The sequence below is a fragment of the Mustela nivalis genome (genome assembly GCF_964662115.1).
Source record: "Mustela nivalis genome assembly, chromosome: 14".
Lineage (NCBI taxonomy): Eukaryota > Metazoa > Chordata > Mammalia > Carnivora > Mustelidae > Mustela > Mustela nivalis.
Genome location: NC_139033.1, coordinates 69,780,204 through 69,793,238, shown reverse-complemented (window position 1 = coordinate 69,793,238; position 13,035 = coordinate 69,780,204). Strand labels below are relative to the sequence as shown.

Sequence of the window (13,035 nt, the reverse complement as noted above, 5' to 3'; positions counted from 1 at the left end):
AATAATGCTTTGATGCAAAATATCTGATTTTCTTGCAGGGGTAACATTTTTATCTCACCTCTTATAACCCCCCCTTTTTTTTTTTTAAACCAGTGACTAGAAAGTCTTATATTTTAAGACTAAAGACTGGAATTTCTTTGCTTAGCCCCAGGGATAAAAAGAGGGTGGCTGGAAAACTCAACCCCTATGATATTGAAAGGAAGAGGTCAGAACATGGTCACTAAGAAACAGCAGGTGGAGGATGTAATGGTTTAGAGCTGAATTATTTTGCATCTATGTAAGTAATGCACAAATGTCTGTAATTAACAACACTGTTTAGGGACCTATGCCTGCCTAAAGCCAAAGCTTATGCTAGCTCAATTATTCCTTGCCCTCACATATCCAAGGAGATTATCAGTGGACATAGCCCAGAGAATGTAAGACAAACTAGGGGAGAAAAAAGGGGGAAAGTGTCAGAAATCTGACATGGAGGAAACAATAATGGGGTAAGAATTCAGATTCATAACCAAAGGGCAAATGGAAAATAGTGGAAGCTATAGTTTCATTGACATGGCAGAAATACCATAACCTGAAAACCCACCCACAACTTATGAAATGCTGGATTCCATATGAAAATTAATGTATAGCCAAGCTTTGAGGAAAGAAAGGAAAATATAAAGATGACAAAAATGAAGCAGAAATGAAAATGAAAGTGGAAAGTACATAAGGTGATGCTGTAGCAACCTTGGACTTTGGATTTGGAAACTGGGAACAAGAATCTTAACTTTCTTCAGGAATAGATCCTGAGCATACATGAGGGGGAGATTTGAAACTGGGCACCCCTTACATAAAGTCAGAACTTCAAAGGGCTTCACACTCCATGAGAGCATTTACTAGTTTTCATTTACCAATATATCTGTATATTGGAATATATATGCCTTAGGTATAGAAATAGATTAGTCAGAAAATTGACTCTGAAATAAACTTACTCCTCAAAATGGCAGTTGCTCTGAGTTGTACAATTGGACAAGAGTATGTGTATACTTTGCAGGAAGTCTGATGTCAAAGAACAAAGAGCTTATCAGACCATATTTGATTCCACAAATCACTAAGAGTACTTCCCACTTCTTCTCTTGGAAGGTATTTCAATCAGGTTAATATAAGTTATGTGGCTGTAACAAATAATTCAGAAATTTTCTTGGAATACAAAAAGAAAACTTTATTTCTTGATAGTATAAAAGGATTTCATCCCTAGTCTCATTAGTGGCTGAAGGAGAAATCCTTCTTTTGGAGATGCTTTCCTTATCCTTGAAGAGGTAAGTAAATTCCAAACATATGCTGACTATTCCATTGGAAGGCTTGCCCCTGTCACTCCTACTTGTATTTCATTTGCTGAAATTTCATTCACCTAAGTCTGACCTGAACAAATAACATAACCTACCAAATGAATGAGTGAGGGGGGTAAGGTAGTGTCAGTTTGTCCATACGGAAAAAAGGAGCCAGAGAAAAAATCAGCCCCCAAGATAAGAGTGACCGATATTTGTATTCATGTTCATGTGCAGGGAGGTAAGTGGTTATAAAATAAGATGAGATTACTATCCCAGACAATACAATGGAATGTAGAAAAGTGATTAAAAATGAATAATATTTTTAAGAGGAAGGAGCATGAATATTTGACACTTAAATTTTTATGCATTTAAAAATTTTAAGTATAATAAAAACTGTTAGAAATTAGATACAGGAAAATTTAAAAAGGGAATAAATTAAATTAGAGAAAACTAATAGAATACTGGCAGTAGATGGAGGAAGTAAATGAAAAGCAGGTTAATTGAATCCATAACACGAGATGGTAGATGTAAATGCACATGTATTAGGAAGCATAATAAATGTAAATAAAGCAAACTCAGCAGTTAAAGTCCAGAGAGAACCGGACTGGACAAAACAAAACAAAAAATACCTACACGTTATTTTCCTGAAATGCAAGAACATAGAAAATATGAAAGTGAAAAAATATATATCAGGCCAATACTTAACCCATATACAGATAGGAAGTTGTGTTAATATCAGACAAAAGAGACATTAATATATAACCCCTGATTTCTGAGGTAAGATGGTGGAGAAGTAGCGGACTGAAATGACATCAGGTTGTGGGAGTTCAGCTAGATAGTTATCAAACCATTCTGAACACCTACAAACTCAACAGGAGATCAAAAGAGAAGAGCAGCAATTATAGGAACAGAAAATCAACCGCTTTCTGAAACGTAGGACGTGTGGAGAAGTGAATCCGAGGCCACAGGAAGATAGACCACGGGGGGAGGGGCCGGCTCCCAGCAAGCAGTGGAGCAGTGGAACACAAAATCAGAACTTTTAGAAGTCTGCTCCACTGAGGGACATCACTCCAGAGGTTAAGCAGGGGTGGAGCCCTCACAGGGACAGTGTGGTCTCAGGACCCACAGGGTCACTGAAAGATTGGAGATGTCTGAGTGTGACAGAGCTCCCAGGTATCAGAGCAGGGAAGCCGACTACAGAAATAGAGCCCAGGAATGAGCTCTCAGCTCAGGGTTACCTTAAACTATGATCTATGGCACAGTCAGACCACTGCTCTTTGAGTAGTGACCCCACAAGTGGCAGATCAAGGGAGACTCACCTTCCTTTTCTGGAGGCAGAAATCTGCTGGGTTGGAGACTCCAAATGGAGCTCTGCATCATAGAGAGAGGAAAAAGAGCATCCTACTAGAGAATGAATGGGTCATTCGGGAAATTAAAGAATTGAAAAAATCATGGAAACAAATGATAATGAAAACACAACTGTTCAAAATCTGAGGGACACAGCAAAGGCAGTCCTGAGAGGAAAGTATATAGCCATACAAGCTTTTCTCAAGAAACAATAAAGGTCTCAAGTAAACAACTTAACCCTACACCTAAAGGAGCTGGAGAAAGAACAGCAAAGAAAGGCTAAACCCAGCAGGAGAAGAGAAATCATAAAGATCAGAGCAAAAATCAATGAAATTGAAACAAAAAGAGCAATAGAACAAATCAATGAAAGCAGGAGCTTGTTCTTCGAAAGGATTAATAAGATTGATAAACCTTGGCCAGACTTACCAAAAAGAAAAGAGAAATGACCAAATAAATAAAATCATGAATGAAAGTGGAGAGATCACAACCAACACCAATAAAATACAAACAATTATAAGAATATACCATGAGCAACTCTATTTCAGCAAATTTGACAATATGGAAGAAATGGATTCATTCCTAGAGATATATAAACTACCAAATCTGAAGCAGGAAGACATAGAAAACCTGAATAAACCCATAACCAGTAAGGAGATTAAATCAGTCATTAAAAATCTCCCAAGAAACAAGAGCCCAGGGTCTGATGGCTTCCCAGGAGAATTCTACCAAACATTTAAAGAAGCATTAATACCTATTTTCCTAAAACTGTTCCAAAAAATAGAAATGGAAGAAAAACTTCCAAACTCATTTTTTTTAAAGATTTTATTTACTTATTTGACAGACAAGTACGCAGAGAGACAGAGAGAGGAGGAAGCAGGCTCCCTTCTGAGCAGAGAGCCCGATGCAGGGCTTGATCCCAGGACCTTGGGACCATGACCTGAGCCGAAGGCAGAGGCTTTAACCCACTGAGCCACCCAGGCACCCTTCCAAACTCATTTTATGAGGCCAGTGTTACCTTGATCCCAAAACCAGTCAAAGACCCTACCAAAAAGGAGAAATAAAGACCAATATCCTTGATGAACACAGATGCAAAAATTCTCACCAAAATACTAGCCTATAGGATCCAATAGTTCGTTAAAAGGATTATTCACCACGACCAAGTGGGATTTATCCCTGGGCTGCAAGGTTGGTTCAACATCTGCAAATCAATAACAGTATAACACAGTACATTAATAAAAGAAAGGACAAGAACCATATGATATTCTCAATAGATGCTGAAAAGGCATTTGACATAGTACAGCATCCTTTCTTGATCAAAACTCTTCAAAGTGTAAGGATAGAGGGTACATACCTCAATATCATCAAAGCCATCTATGAAAAACCCACAGCAAATATCAAAAACTGAGACTTTTCCCCTAAGGTCAGGAACACGGCAGAGATGTCCACTATTACCAGTGATATTCAACATAGTACTAGAAGTCCTAGTCTCAGTAATCAGACAACAAACAAAAATAAAAGGCATCTGGTCAGCAAAGAAGAAGTCAAATTCTCACTCTTTGTAGATGATATGATACTGTATGTGGAAAACCCAAAATACTCTACTCCAAAACTGCTAGAATTTGTACAGGAATTCAGCAGTGTCCGGATATAAAATCAATGCACAGAAAACAGTTGCATTCTATATACCAACAGCAAGACAGAAAAAAGAGAAATTAAGGAGTGGATCCCATTTATGATTGCACCCCAAAGAGACAAAGAATCTGTACTCAGAAAACTGTAAAGTACTCATGAAAGAAATTGAAGAAGACACAAAGAAATGGGAAGACATTCCATGCTCATGGTTTGGAAGAACAAATATTGTGAAAATGTTTATGCTATCTAAAGCAATCTACACGGTTAATGTAATCCCTAACAAAATCCCATCTTTTTTTTTTTTTTCAAAGAAATGGAACAAATAATCCTATAATTTATATGGAACTAGAAAACACCCCAAATACCTAGAGGAATGTTGAAAAAGAAAGCCAAAGTTGGTGGCATCACAATTCCAGACTTCAAGCTCTATTGCAAAGCTGTCATCATCAAGACAGTATGGTACTGACACAAAAACAGACACATAGATCAATGGAACAGAATAGAGAGCCCAGAAATGAACCCTCAACTCTATGGTCAAAAGAATGTCCAATGGAAAAAAGACAGTCTCTTCAACAAACGGTGTTGGGAAAATTGGACAGTTACATGCAGAAAAATGAAACTGGACCATTTCCTTACACCACACACAAAAATAGACTCCAAGTGGATGAAAGAACTCAATGAGAGATAGGAATTCATCAAAATCCTTGAGGAGAACACAGGTAGCAACCTCTTTGATCTCAGCCGCAGCAACTTCTTTCGGGAAACATTGCCAAAGGCAAGGAAAGCACGGCAAAAAGAGAACTATTGGGATTTCATCAAGATCAAAAGCTTTTACACACAAATGAAACAGTCAACAAAACCAAAAGACAGCTGACAGAATGGGAGAAGATATTTGCAAACAACATATAAGATAAAGGGCTGGTATCCGAAAGCTATAAAGAACTTAACAATCTCAACACCCAAAGAACAAGTAATCCAATCAAGAAATGTACAGAGGACATGAACAGACATTTCTGCAAAGAAGATATCCAGATGGCCAACAGACATTTGAAAAAATGCTCAACATCACTTGGCATCAGGGAAATACAAATCAAGACCTCAATGAGATACCACCCCACACCAGTCAGAATGGCTAAAATTACCAAGTCAGAAAACGACAGATGTTGGGAAGGATGTGGAGAAAGGGGAACCCTCCTACACTGTTGCTGGGAATGCAAGCTGGTGCATGCACTCTGGAAAACAGCAAGGAGTTTCCTCAAAAAGTTGAAAATAGAACTACCCTACAACCCAGCAATTGCACTACTGAGTATTTACTCTAAAGATACAAATGTAGTGATCCGAAGGAGTATGTGCACCCAAATGTTTCAAATGTTTATAGCAGCAATGTCCACAATAGCCAAACTAGGGAAAGAACCTAAATGTCCATCAACAGATGAATGGATGAAAAAGAGGTCACACACACACACACACACACAATGGAATACTATGCAGCCATCAAAATAAATGAAATCTTGCTACTTACAGCAATGTGGATGGAACTAAAGGATATTATGCTAAGCGAGATAAGTCAATCAGAGAAAGACAATTATCATATGATATCCATGATATGATGAATTTGAGAGGCAGAGTGGGGCGTTTGGGGGATAGGGAAGGAAAAAATGAAACAAGATGGGATTGGGGAAAAGACAAACCATAAGAGACTCTTACTCTCACAAAACAAACAGGATTGCTGGGAGAGAGCGGTATGGAGAGGTGGTTGGGTTATGGAAATTGGGGAGGGTATGTGATATTGTGAGCTCTGTGAAGTGTGTAAGCCTGACGATTCACAGACCTGTACCTGTGGGGCAAATAATACATTTTATGTTAATAAAATAATTAATAAAAAATATATATATACAACCCCTACCATGGATAAAGCATATGCTTAGTTATACATTCTGAGTTTGTACATAATAACATATTAAACAACATCACAAAACATTTAAAGGAAAATTTGACAGATGGCAAGGAGAAATTAACAATCCATAATGATTATGAGAAATTTTATTATCTATTTCCCATAATTTTTAAACTAAATGACATATCAGTGAAGATATCAAAGATTAGAATGCAATTATTTTTATATCTGATGGCTGCCGTAACTGTCATCTAGACACCTACTCCCAACAACTCATACACATTCTTTTCTTTTACACATGAAACATTCAGAAAATCGGTAACTTAGGAAAAAAGATTCTCACTATGTTTTCAAAATTGGCATTATACAGACTATATATTCTCATGATAACGTAATAATGGTGTAAGCCAATTACAAAAAGGTAAACTTTAAAACGCATACCTGAGAAATTATAAACATAAGTCTAAAATATCATGGTTCAAAGAATGAAGTGTAATGGACATTTTAAATATTCAAAATTGAATAATTCATAAAATACAGCCTCTGTTAGCTTCCTGGTGCTGCTACAACAAATTGCTGAAAGCTTTGGGGCTTGAAACAGCATGGATTACTATCTTACCATTCTGAAAATGAGAAGTTTAAATGGATCTTGGCTAAAGTCAAGGTGCAGCAGGGCTGCAGTCTATCCTGGAAGCTCTAAGTGAGAATCTCTCTCCTTGACTTTTCTGGTTTCTGGAAGCCACCTGCATTCCTTCATTCATGACCCCCTTCACCTTCAAAGAGTCTTGAGTCTTCTTCATGTTACATTACAGGATTCTGATTTCTGACTTCTATTTTACTTATAAGGATTGTCATTACAGTGAGTCTACCTAGTTAATCCAGGATAATCTTCCCAATTGAAAATCAGCTGATTAGAAAACTTAATTCAATCTGCAACCTAAGTTTCCCCTTGCTATGTAACATAATTTACTGATAGGTCATTAGCATGTGGACATCTTGATGAGGTTGGGGTTTTGCCTATTCCACAGCTGAAGTATTATTTTGAGAGAAAAATAAAGGCAAATAGTATAAAAAAGAAAGTCCAAATTTTAAAAAAATAAGATTTATTCACTTATTTTATAGAGAGAGAGAGAGAGAGAGAGAGAGCACAGGGGGGAGGGGCAGAGAGAAAGGTAGACAGGCAGACTCCCTTCCATATGGGGAGCCCTATGCAAGGCTTGATCCCAGGACCTGGAGATCATGACCCCAGCCAAAACCAAGGGTCAGATGCCCAACCTACTGAGCCACCCACATGCCCTGAAAGGCCAAATTTTTGAGGTACATAGCAATTTTTAAGAAGAGAGAAAAAGAAAATCCGAATAAACTAAATAAAAGATGAAGGAAATATTTATGATAAGAAAAAACAATTAATGAAACAGGACACAAAGCTGCCTCTAGAAATAAATAATAAAAAGTAAAACAAAGGCTTTTGCAAATTCAGTCTAGAAAAATGGACTAATTAAACATTAAAGACAACAAACCAAATGAACAACAACAAACAAGAAAAAAAAGAGTTTACGGATCAATTTCTTATATTAATATAGATCCAAAATATGTACAAAGCTAAATCAAGTGGTGTAGAAAGTCATAGAATATATTAAAAACTTTGTGTCTCACAGGAAAGCAGACAATATAAAATTAAAATCTTTAATCCACTAATAAGAATAAAAGTGTAACATAAACTGGGTGACTTAAAATAACAGAAATTTATTGTCCTATTGTTTTAGAAGCTAGAAGTCTAAAATCAAGGTAATGGCATGGCCATGCTTCTTCTGAAACCAATAGGGGAATCCTTCCTTGCTCTTCCTAAGCTTCTGGTGGTTTGTCAGCAGTCTTTGACATTCATTGTAGATGCATGCCTCCTATCCTTCCGTCTTCACATGGCCTTCCCCTTGTGTGTCTTCATATTATCTTCCCTCTGTGAATGGTGACTATAGCTAACAATGCTGTGTTGTATATTTATATTTGACTTGAAGTCACCATAAAACCATGTAATAACAAACCATATAATTACACAATTCTGCCTCCAAGATTTTAAAGCAGCTGCTCAATGAAATCAGTGCCTTATGTATCTAATTTCATCATGCAAGAAAGAAGCTACTCATGTGTTCACTGTTGTCTATGTTTACAAAATCCATACTAACACCACATCCTACAGAGAAACATTTAGAGCTATGGGTTTCTTGTGGAAATCTTTCTCTTTGTATTTCCTTGAATAGCAATAAGAAAATCAAATCTTGTCCTTTCCCTAGGAGCTGACGAGGGAGTATACTTGCAGGTGAAATAAATTGTCTTTCTTCTGTTGAGATGAAACTACAATCTATGTGCTCAGTGGCATATGCAAATAGCAGATTGAACTAGGTTGCAGCAAATTTTCTGTTCCTGATAACATCTGTTGTACTTGACAGATGCTCCAGTGCCAACTTCACACCAAGTAAAGTGAGACTACAAGAAAGTAGAAACGCCCAGTGTTTAAGCTTCTTTTCTGAACAAAAACACCATTAACCCAGACACAAGGCTCTGAACTGCGTAAACTATATATAATGTTTGCACCTTGTGAATGCTAAGCATATGTGATTTCAATGATTAAAACATCACATTCCTCAATCCTTGCTTCCTGACAGGCAGAAGGTCTGGTTTCCTTAATCTTCCATTTGAGTTCATAACATTTCAAAATGTTTGCCTTTTTTTCCTATGACTATCAAAGAAATAGAATATTTGAAAAATGTGAAATGTTTCTTCCCAATCATAAGAACAACATCATAATTATAGTGAATGGATATGCAAGGAAAATGAACAGTAAAATGATTCAAAAGGACATGCAAATAATAAACACGTTAGGCATTATTGGAATTTGCTCATATTCAAATAAATGCAAGTTAAAACAAAAAAGAGATATACTATATAAGACATATACTTTCAAAATATGATTTTAAAAGCTAGTCTAGTGAATAGTACATTGATTCCAGAGTACTGCTGCATCAAAAGTAAAGTAATACATTTATATGCTCATTTTGGAAAATAGTTTGGCATATATCAAATGTCATTAAAAAGTTTTTTGTTTTTTTTTTAACTCACTTTAGGAAACTGCTGGTTAACTTTGTGTGGAAAAACAAAGACCAGCTAAACACAATTTTGTGTTTGTTCCTCCATAGAATTTGACTGTAGAGAAGCTGGAGAAACCAAAAGGAAATACAGATCCCAAAAATAAAAAACTGAGCAATCAGTTCAGAACATTGAGCATGTTTTGAGTTGTTTGTATATAGAAAATGAGAGTAAATAGGCATACGGAAAGATATTTCATATCATATGTTGTCAGGGAAATGCAAATTTAAACAATGAGGTACCACTAGAAAACTATTGGAATGGCTAGAATCCAGAATATTAACAGTACCATATGCTGGTGAGAATGTGGAGCAACAGAAACTCTCATTCATTGCTGGTGGGAAAGCAAAATGGTACAACCACTTTAGTTTGGCAATTCTTACAAAATTAAACATACTCTTATGACTCAGTAGTCTCATTCCCTGGTATTGACCCAAAGGAATAATCCACACAGACACCTGCACATAGGTGTTTATGGCAGCTTTATTCAAATTGCCAAAACTTGGAAGCAATCAAGATGTCCTTCAGTGGGTGAATGGAGTGCATACGGACAATGGAATATTTTTCAGTAATAAAGGGAAATGAGTTATGAAGGCATGAAAAGAAATGGAGGAAACTAAAATGCATATTACTAAGTGAAAGATACCAATCTGGAAAGACTACTTATTGTATTATTTCAACTGTATGACACAGAGCATGAAAATACTCTGTATGGTACTATAATGGCGGAAACATGTCATTATACATTTTCCAAACTCATAGAATATACAACACCAAGAGCAAATCCTAAGATAAACTATGGACTTTGGAATATTATGATGTCAATGTAGGTTCATCAGTTATAACAAATGTACCACTCTGGTGGGAGATACTGATAATTGGGGAGGCTCTGTATGGGAAGAGGGTATAAGAAAAATATCTATACCGGGGGGGAGGAGTCAAGATGGCGGAGAAGTAGCAAGCTGAGACTGCTTCAGCTAGCCGGAGATCAGCTAGGTAGCTTATCTAAAGATTGCAAACACCTGAAAATCCATCGGCAGATCGAAGAGAAGAAGAACAGCAATTCTGGAAACAGAAAAACAACCACTTTCTGAAAGGTAGGACCGGCGGAGAAGTGAATCCAAAGCGACGGGAAGATAGACCCCGGGGGGAGGGGCCGGCTCCGGCAAGCAGCAGAGCAACCGCGCACAAAATCAGGACTTTTAAAAGTCTGTTCCGCTGAGGGACATCGCTCCAGAGGCTAAACCGGAGCGAAGCCCACGCGGGGTCAGCGTGGCCTCAGGTCCCGCAGGGTCACAGAAGGATCGGGGGTGTCTGAGTGTCGCAGAGCTTGCGGGTATTCGAACGGGAAAGCCGGCTGCAGAGACAGAGCCGACAGTAAGCTCGCAGCTCGGGGTGACCTTGAACCGGTCGCAGGCTCTGTGAGCTCGGAGCGCGGCCGGAGGTCAGGCAGACGGGAGTGACTGGGCGCTGTTCTCTGAGGGCGCCCTGAGGAGTGCGGCCCTGGGCTCTCGGCTCCTCCGGGCCGGAGACCAGGAGGCCGCCATTTGTATTCCCGTCCTCCGGAACTCTACGGAAAGCGCTCAGGGAACAAAAGCTCCTGAAAGCAAACCCGAGCGGATTACTCACCCCGGCCCCGGGTAAGGGCGGTGTAATTCCGCCTGGAGCAAAGACACTTGAGAATCACTACAACAGGCCCCTCCCCCAGAAGATCAACAAGAAATCCAGCCGAGACCAAGTTCACCTACCAAGGAGTGCGGTTTCAATACCAAGGAGAGCAGCAGAATTCCAGAGGAGGAGAAAGCCAAGCACGGAACTCATGGCTTTTTTCCTGTGATTTTTTTTAGTCTTGCAGTTAATTTAATTTTTTCTTTTTCATTTTTTTTGTTTTTTTTTTTTTTTTCTTCTCGCCTTCGGGTAAATTTTTTTATTATTTTTTTTAACTGTTACGTTTTTCTTTTTTAACAATTTTTTACTAGTTTATCTAATATATATATTTTTTCTTTTTTACATTTTTCATAGGTGTTTTCTTTTTAAAAAAATTTTTTTTCTTTTCTTTTCTTTGTTCTTTTTTTTTTTCTTTCTTCCTTTTTGAACCTTTTTTTAATCCCCTTTCTCCCCACTCACGATTTTGGATCTCTTCTAATTTGGTTAAAGCATATTTTCCTGGGGTTGTTGCCACCCTTTTAGTATTTTACTTGCCCCTTCATTTACTCTTATCTGGCCAAAATGACAAGACGTAAAAATTCAACACAAAAAAAAGAACAAGAGGCAGTACCGAAGGCTAGGGACCTAATCAATACAGACATCGGTAATATGTCAGATCTAGAGTTCAGAATGACAATTCTCAAGGTTCTAGCCGGGCTCGAAAAAGGCATGGAAGATATTAGAGAAACCCTCTCGAGAGATATAAAAGCCCTTTCTGGAGAAATAAAAGAACTAAAATCTAACCAAGTTGAAATCAAAAAAGCTATTAATGAGGTGCAATCAAAAATGGAGGCTCTAACTGCTAGGATAAATGAGGCAGAAGAAAGAATTAGTGATATAGAAGACCAAATGACAGAGAATAAAGAAGCTGAGCAAAAGAGGGACAAACAGCTACTGGACCACGAGGGGAGAATTCGAGAGATAAGTGACACCATAAGACGAAACAACATTAGAATAATTGGGATTCCAGAAGAAGAAGAAAGAGAGAGGGGAGCAGAAGGTATACTGGAGAGAATTATTGGGGAGAATTTCCCCAATATGGCAAAAGGAATGAGCATCAAAATTCAGGAGGTTCAGAGAACACCCCTCAAAATCAATAAGAATAGGCCCACACCCCGTCACCTAATAGTAAAATTTACAAGTCTCAGTGACAAAGAGAAAATCCTGAAAGCAGCCCGGGAAAAGAAGTCTGTAACATACAATGGTAAAAATATTAGATTGGCAGCTGACTTATCCACAGAGACCTGGCAGGCCAGAAAGAGCTGGCATGATATTTTTAGAGCACTAAACGAGAAAAACATGCAGCCCAGAATACTATATCCAGCTAGGCTATCATTGAAAATAGAAGGAGAGATTAAAAGCTTCCAGGACAAACAAAAACTGAAAGAATTTGCAAATACCAAACCAGCTCTACAGGAAATATTGAAAGGGGTCCTCTAAGCAAAGAGAGAGCCTACAAGTGGTAGATCAGAAAGGAACAGAGACCATATACAGTAACAGTCACCTTACAGGCAATACAATGGCACTAAATTCATATCTCTCAATAGTTACCCTGAATGTGAATGGGCTAAATGCCCCTGTCAAAAGACACAGGGTATCAGAATGGATAAAAAAACAAAACCCATCTATATGTTGCCTCCAAGAAACTCATTTTAAGCCCGAAGACACCTCCAGATTTAAAGTGAGGGGGTGGAAAAGAATTTACCATGCTAATGGACATCAGAAGAAAGCAGGAGTGGCAATCCTTATATCAGATCAATTAGATTTTAAGCCAAAGACTATAATAAGAAATGAGGAAGGACACTATATCATACTCAAAGGGTCTGTCCAACAAGAAGATTTAACAATTTTAAATATCTATGCCCCCAACGTGGGAGCAGCCAACTATATAAACCAATTAATAACAAAATCAAAGAAACACATCAACAATAATACAATAATAGTAGGGGACTTTAACACTCCCCTCACTGAAATGGACAGGTCATCCAAGCAAAAGATCAG

The 13,035-nt window shown here is 37.9% G+C and overlaps 2 long non-coding RNA genes across 5 annotated transcripts in view; one reads left to right on the top strand and one right to left on the bottom strand.

Annotated features, from left to right (window-relative positions):
- The window catches only part of LOC309847996, a 161,336-nt gene that overhangs the window by 135,984 nt on the left and 12,317 nt on the right, over positions 1-13,035 (top strand). The gene's annotated exons all lie outside the window — the stretch shown is intronic.
- Positions 7,412-13,035, bottom strand: part of LOC309847995 — a 198,856-nt gene continuing 193,232 nt past the window's right edge. For all 4 annotated transcript variants that reach the window (XR_014302773.1, XR_014302774.1, XR_014302775.1 and 1 more), the window contains one exon: positions 7,412-8,140. This is a non-coding gene — a long non-coding RNA (uncharacterized lncRNA). The remainder of the gene's footprint in view (positions 8,141-13,035) is intronic.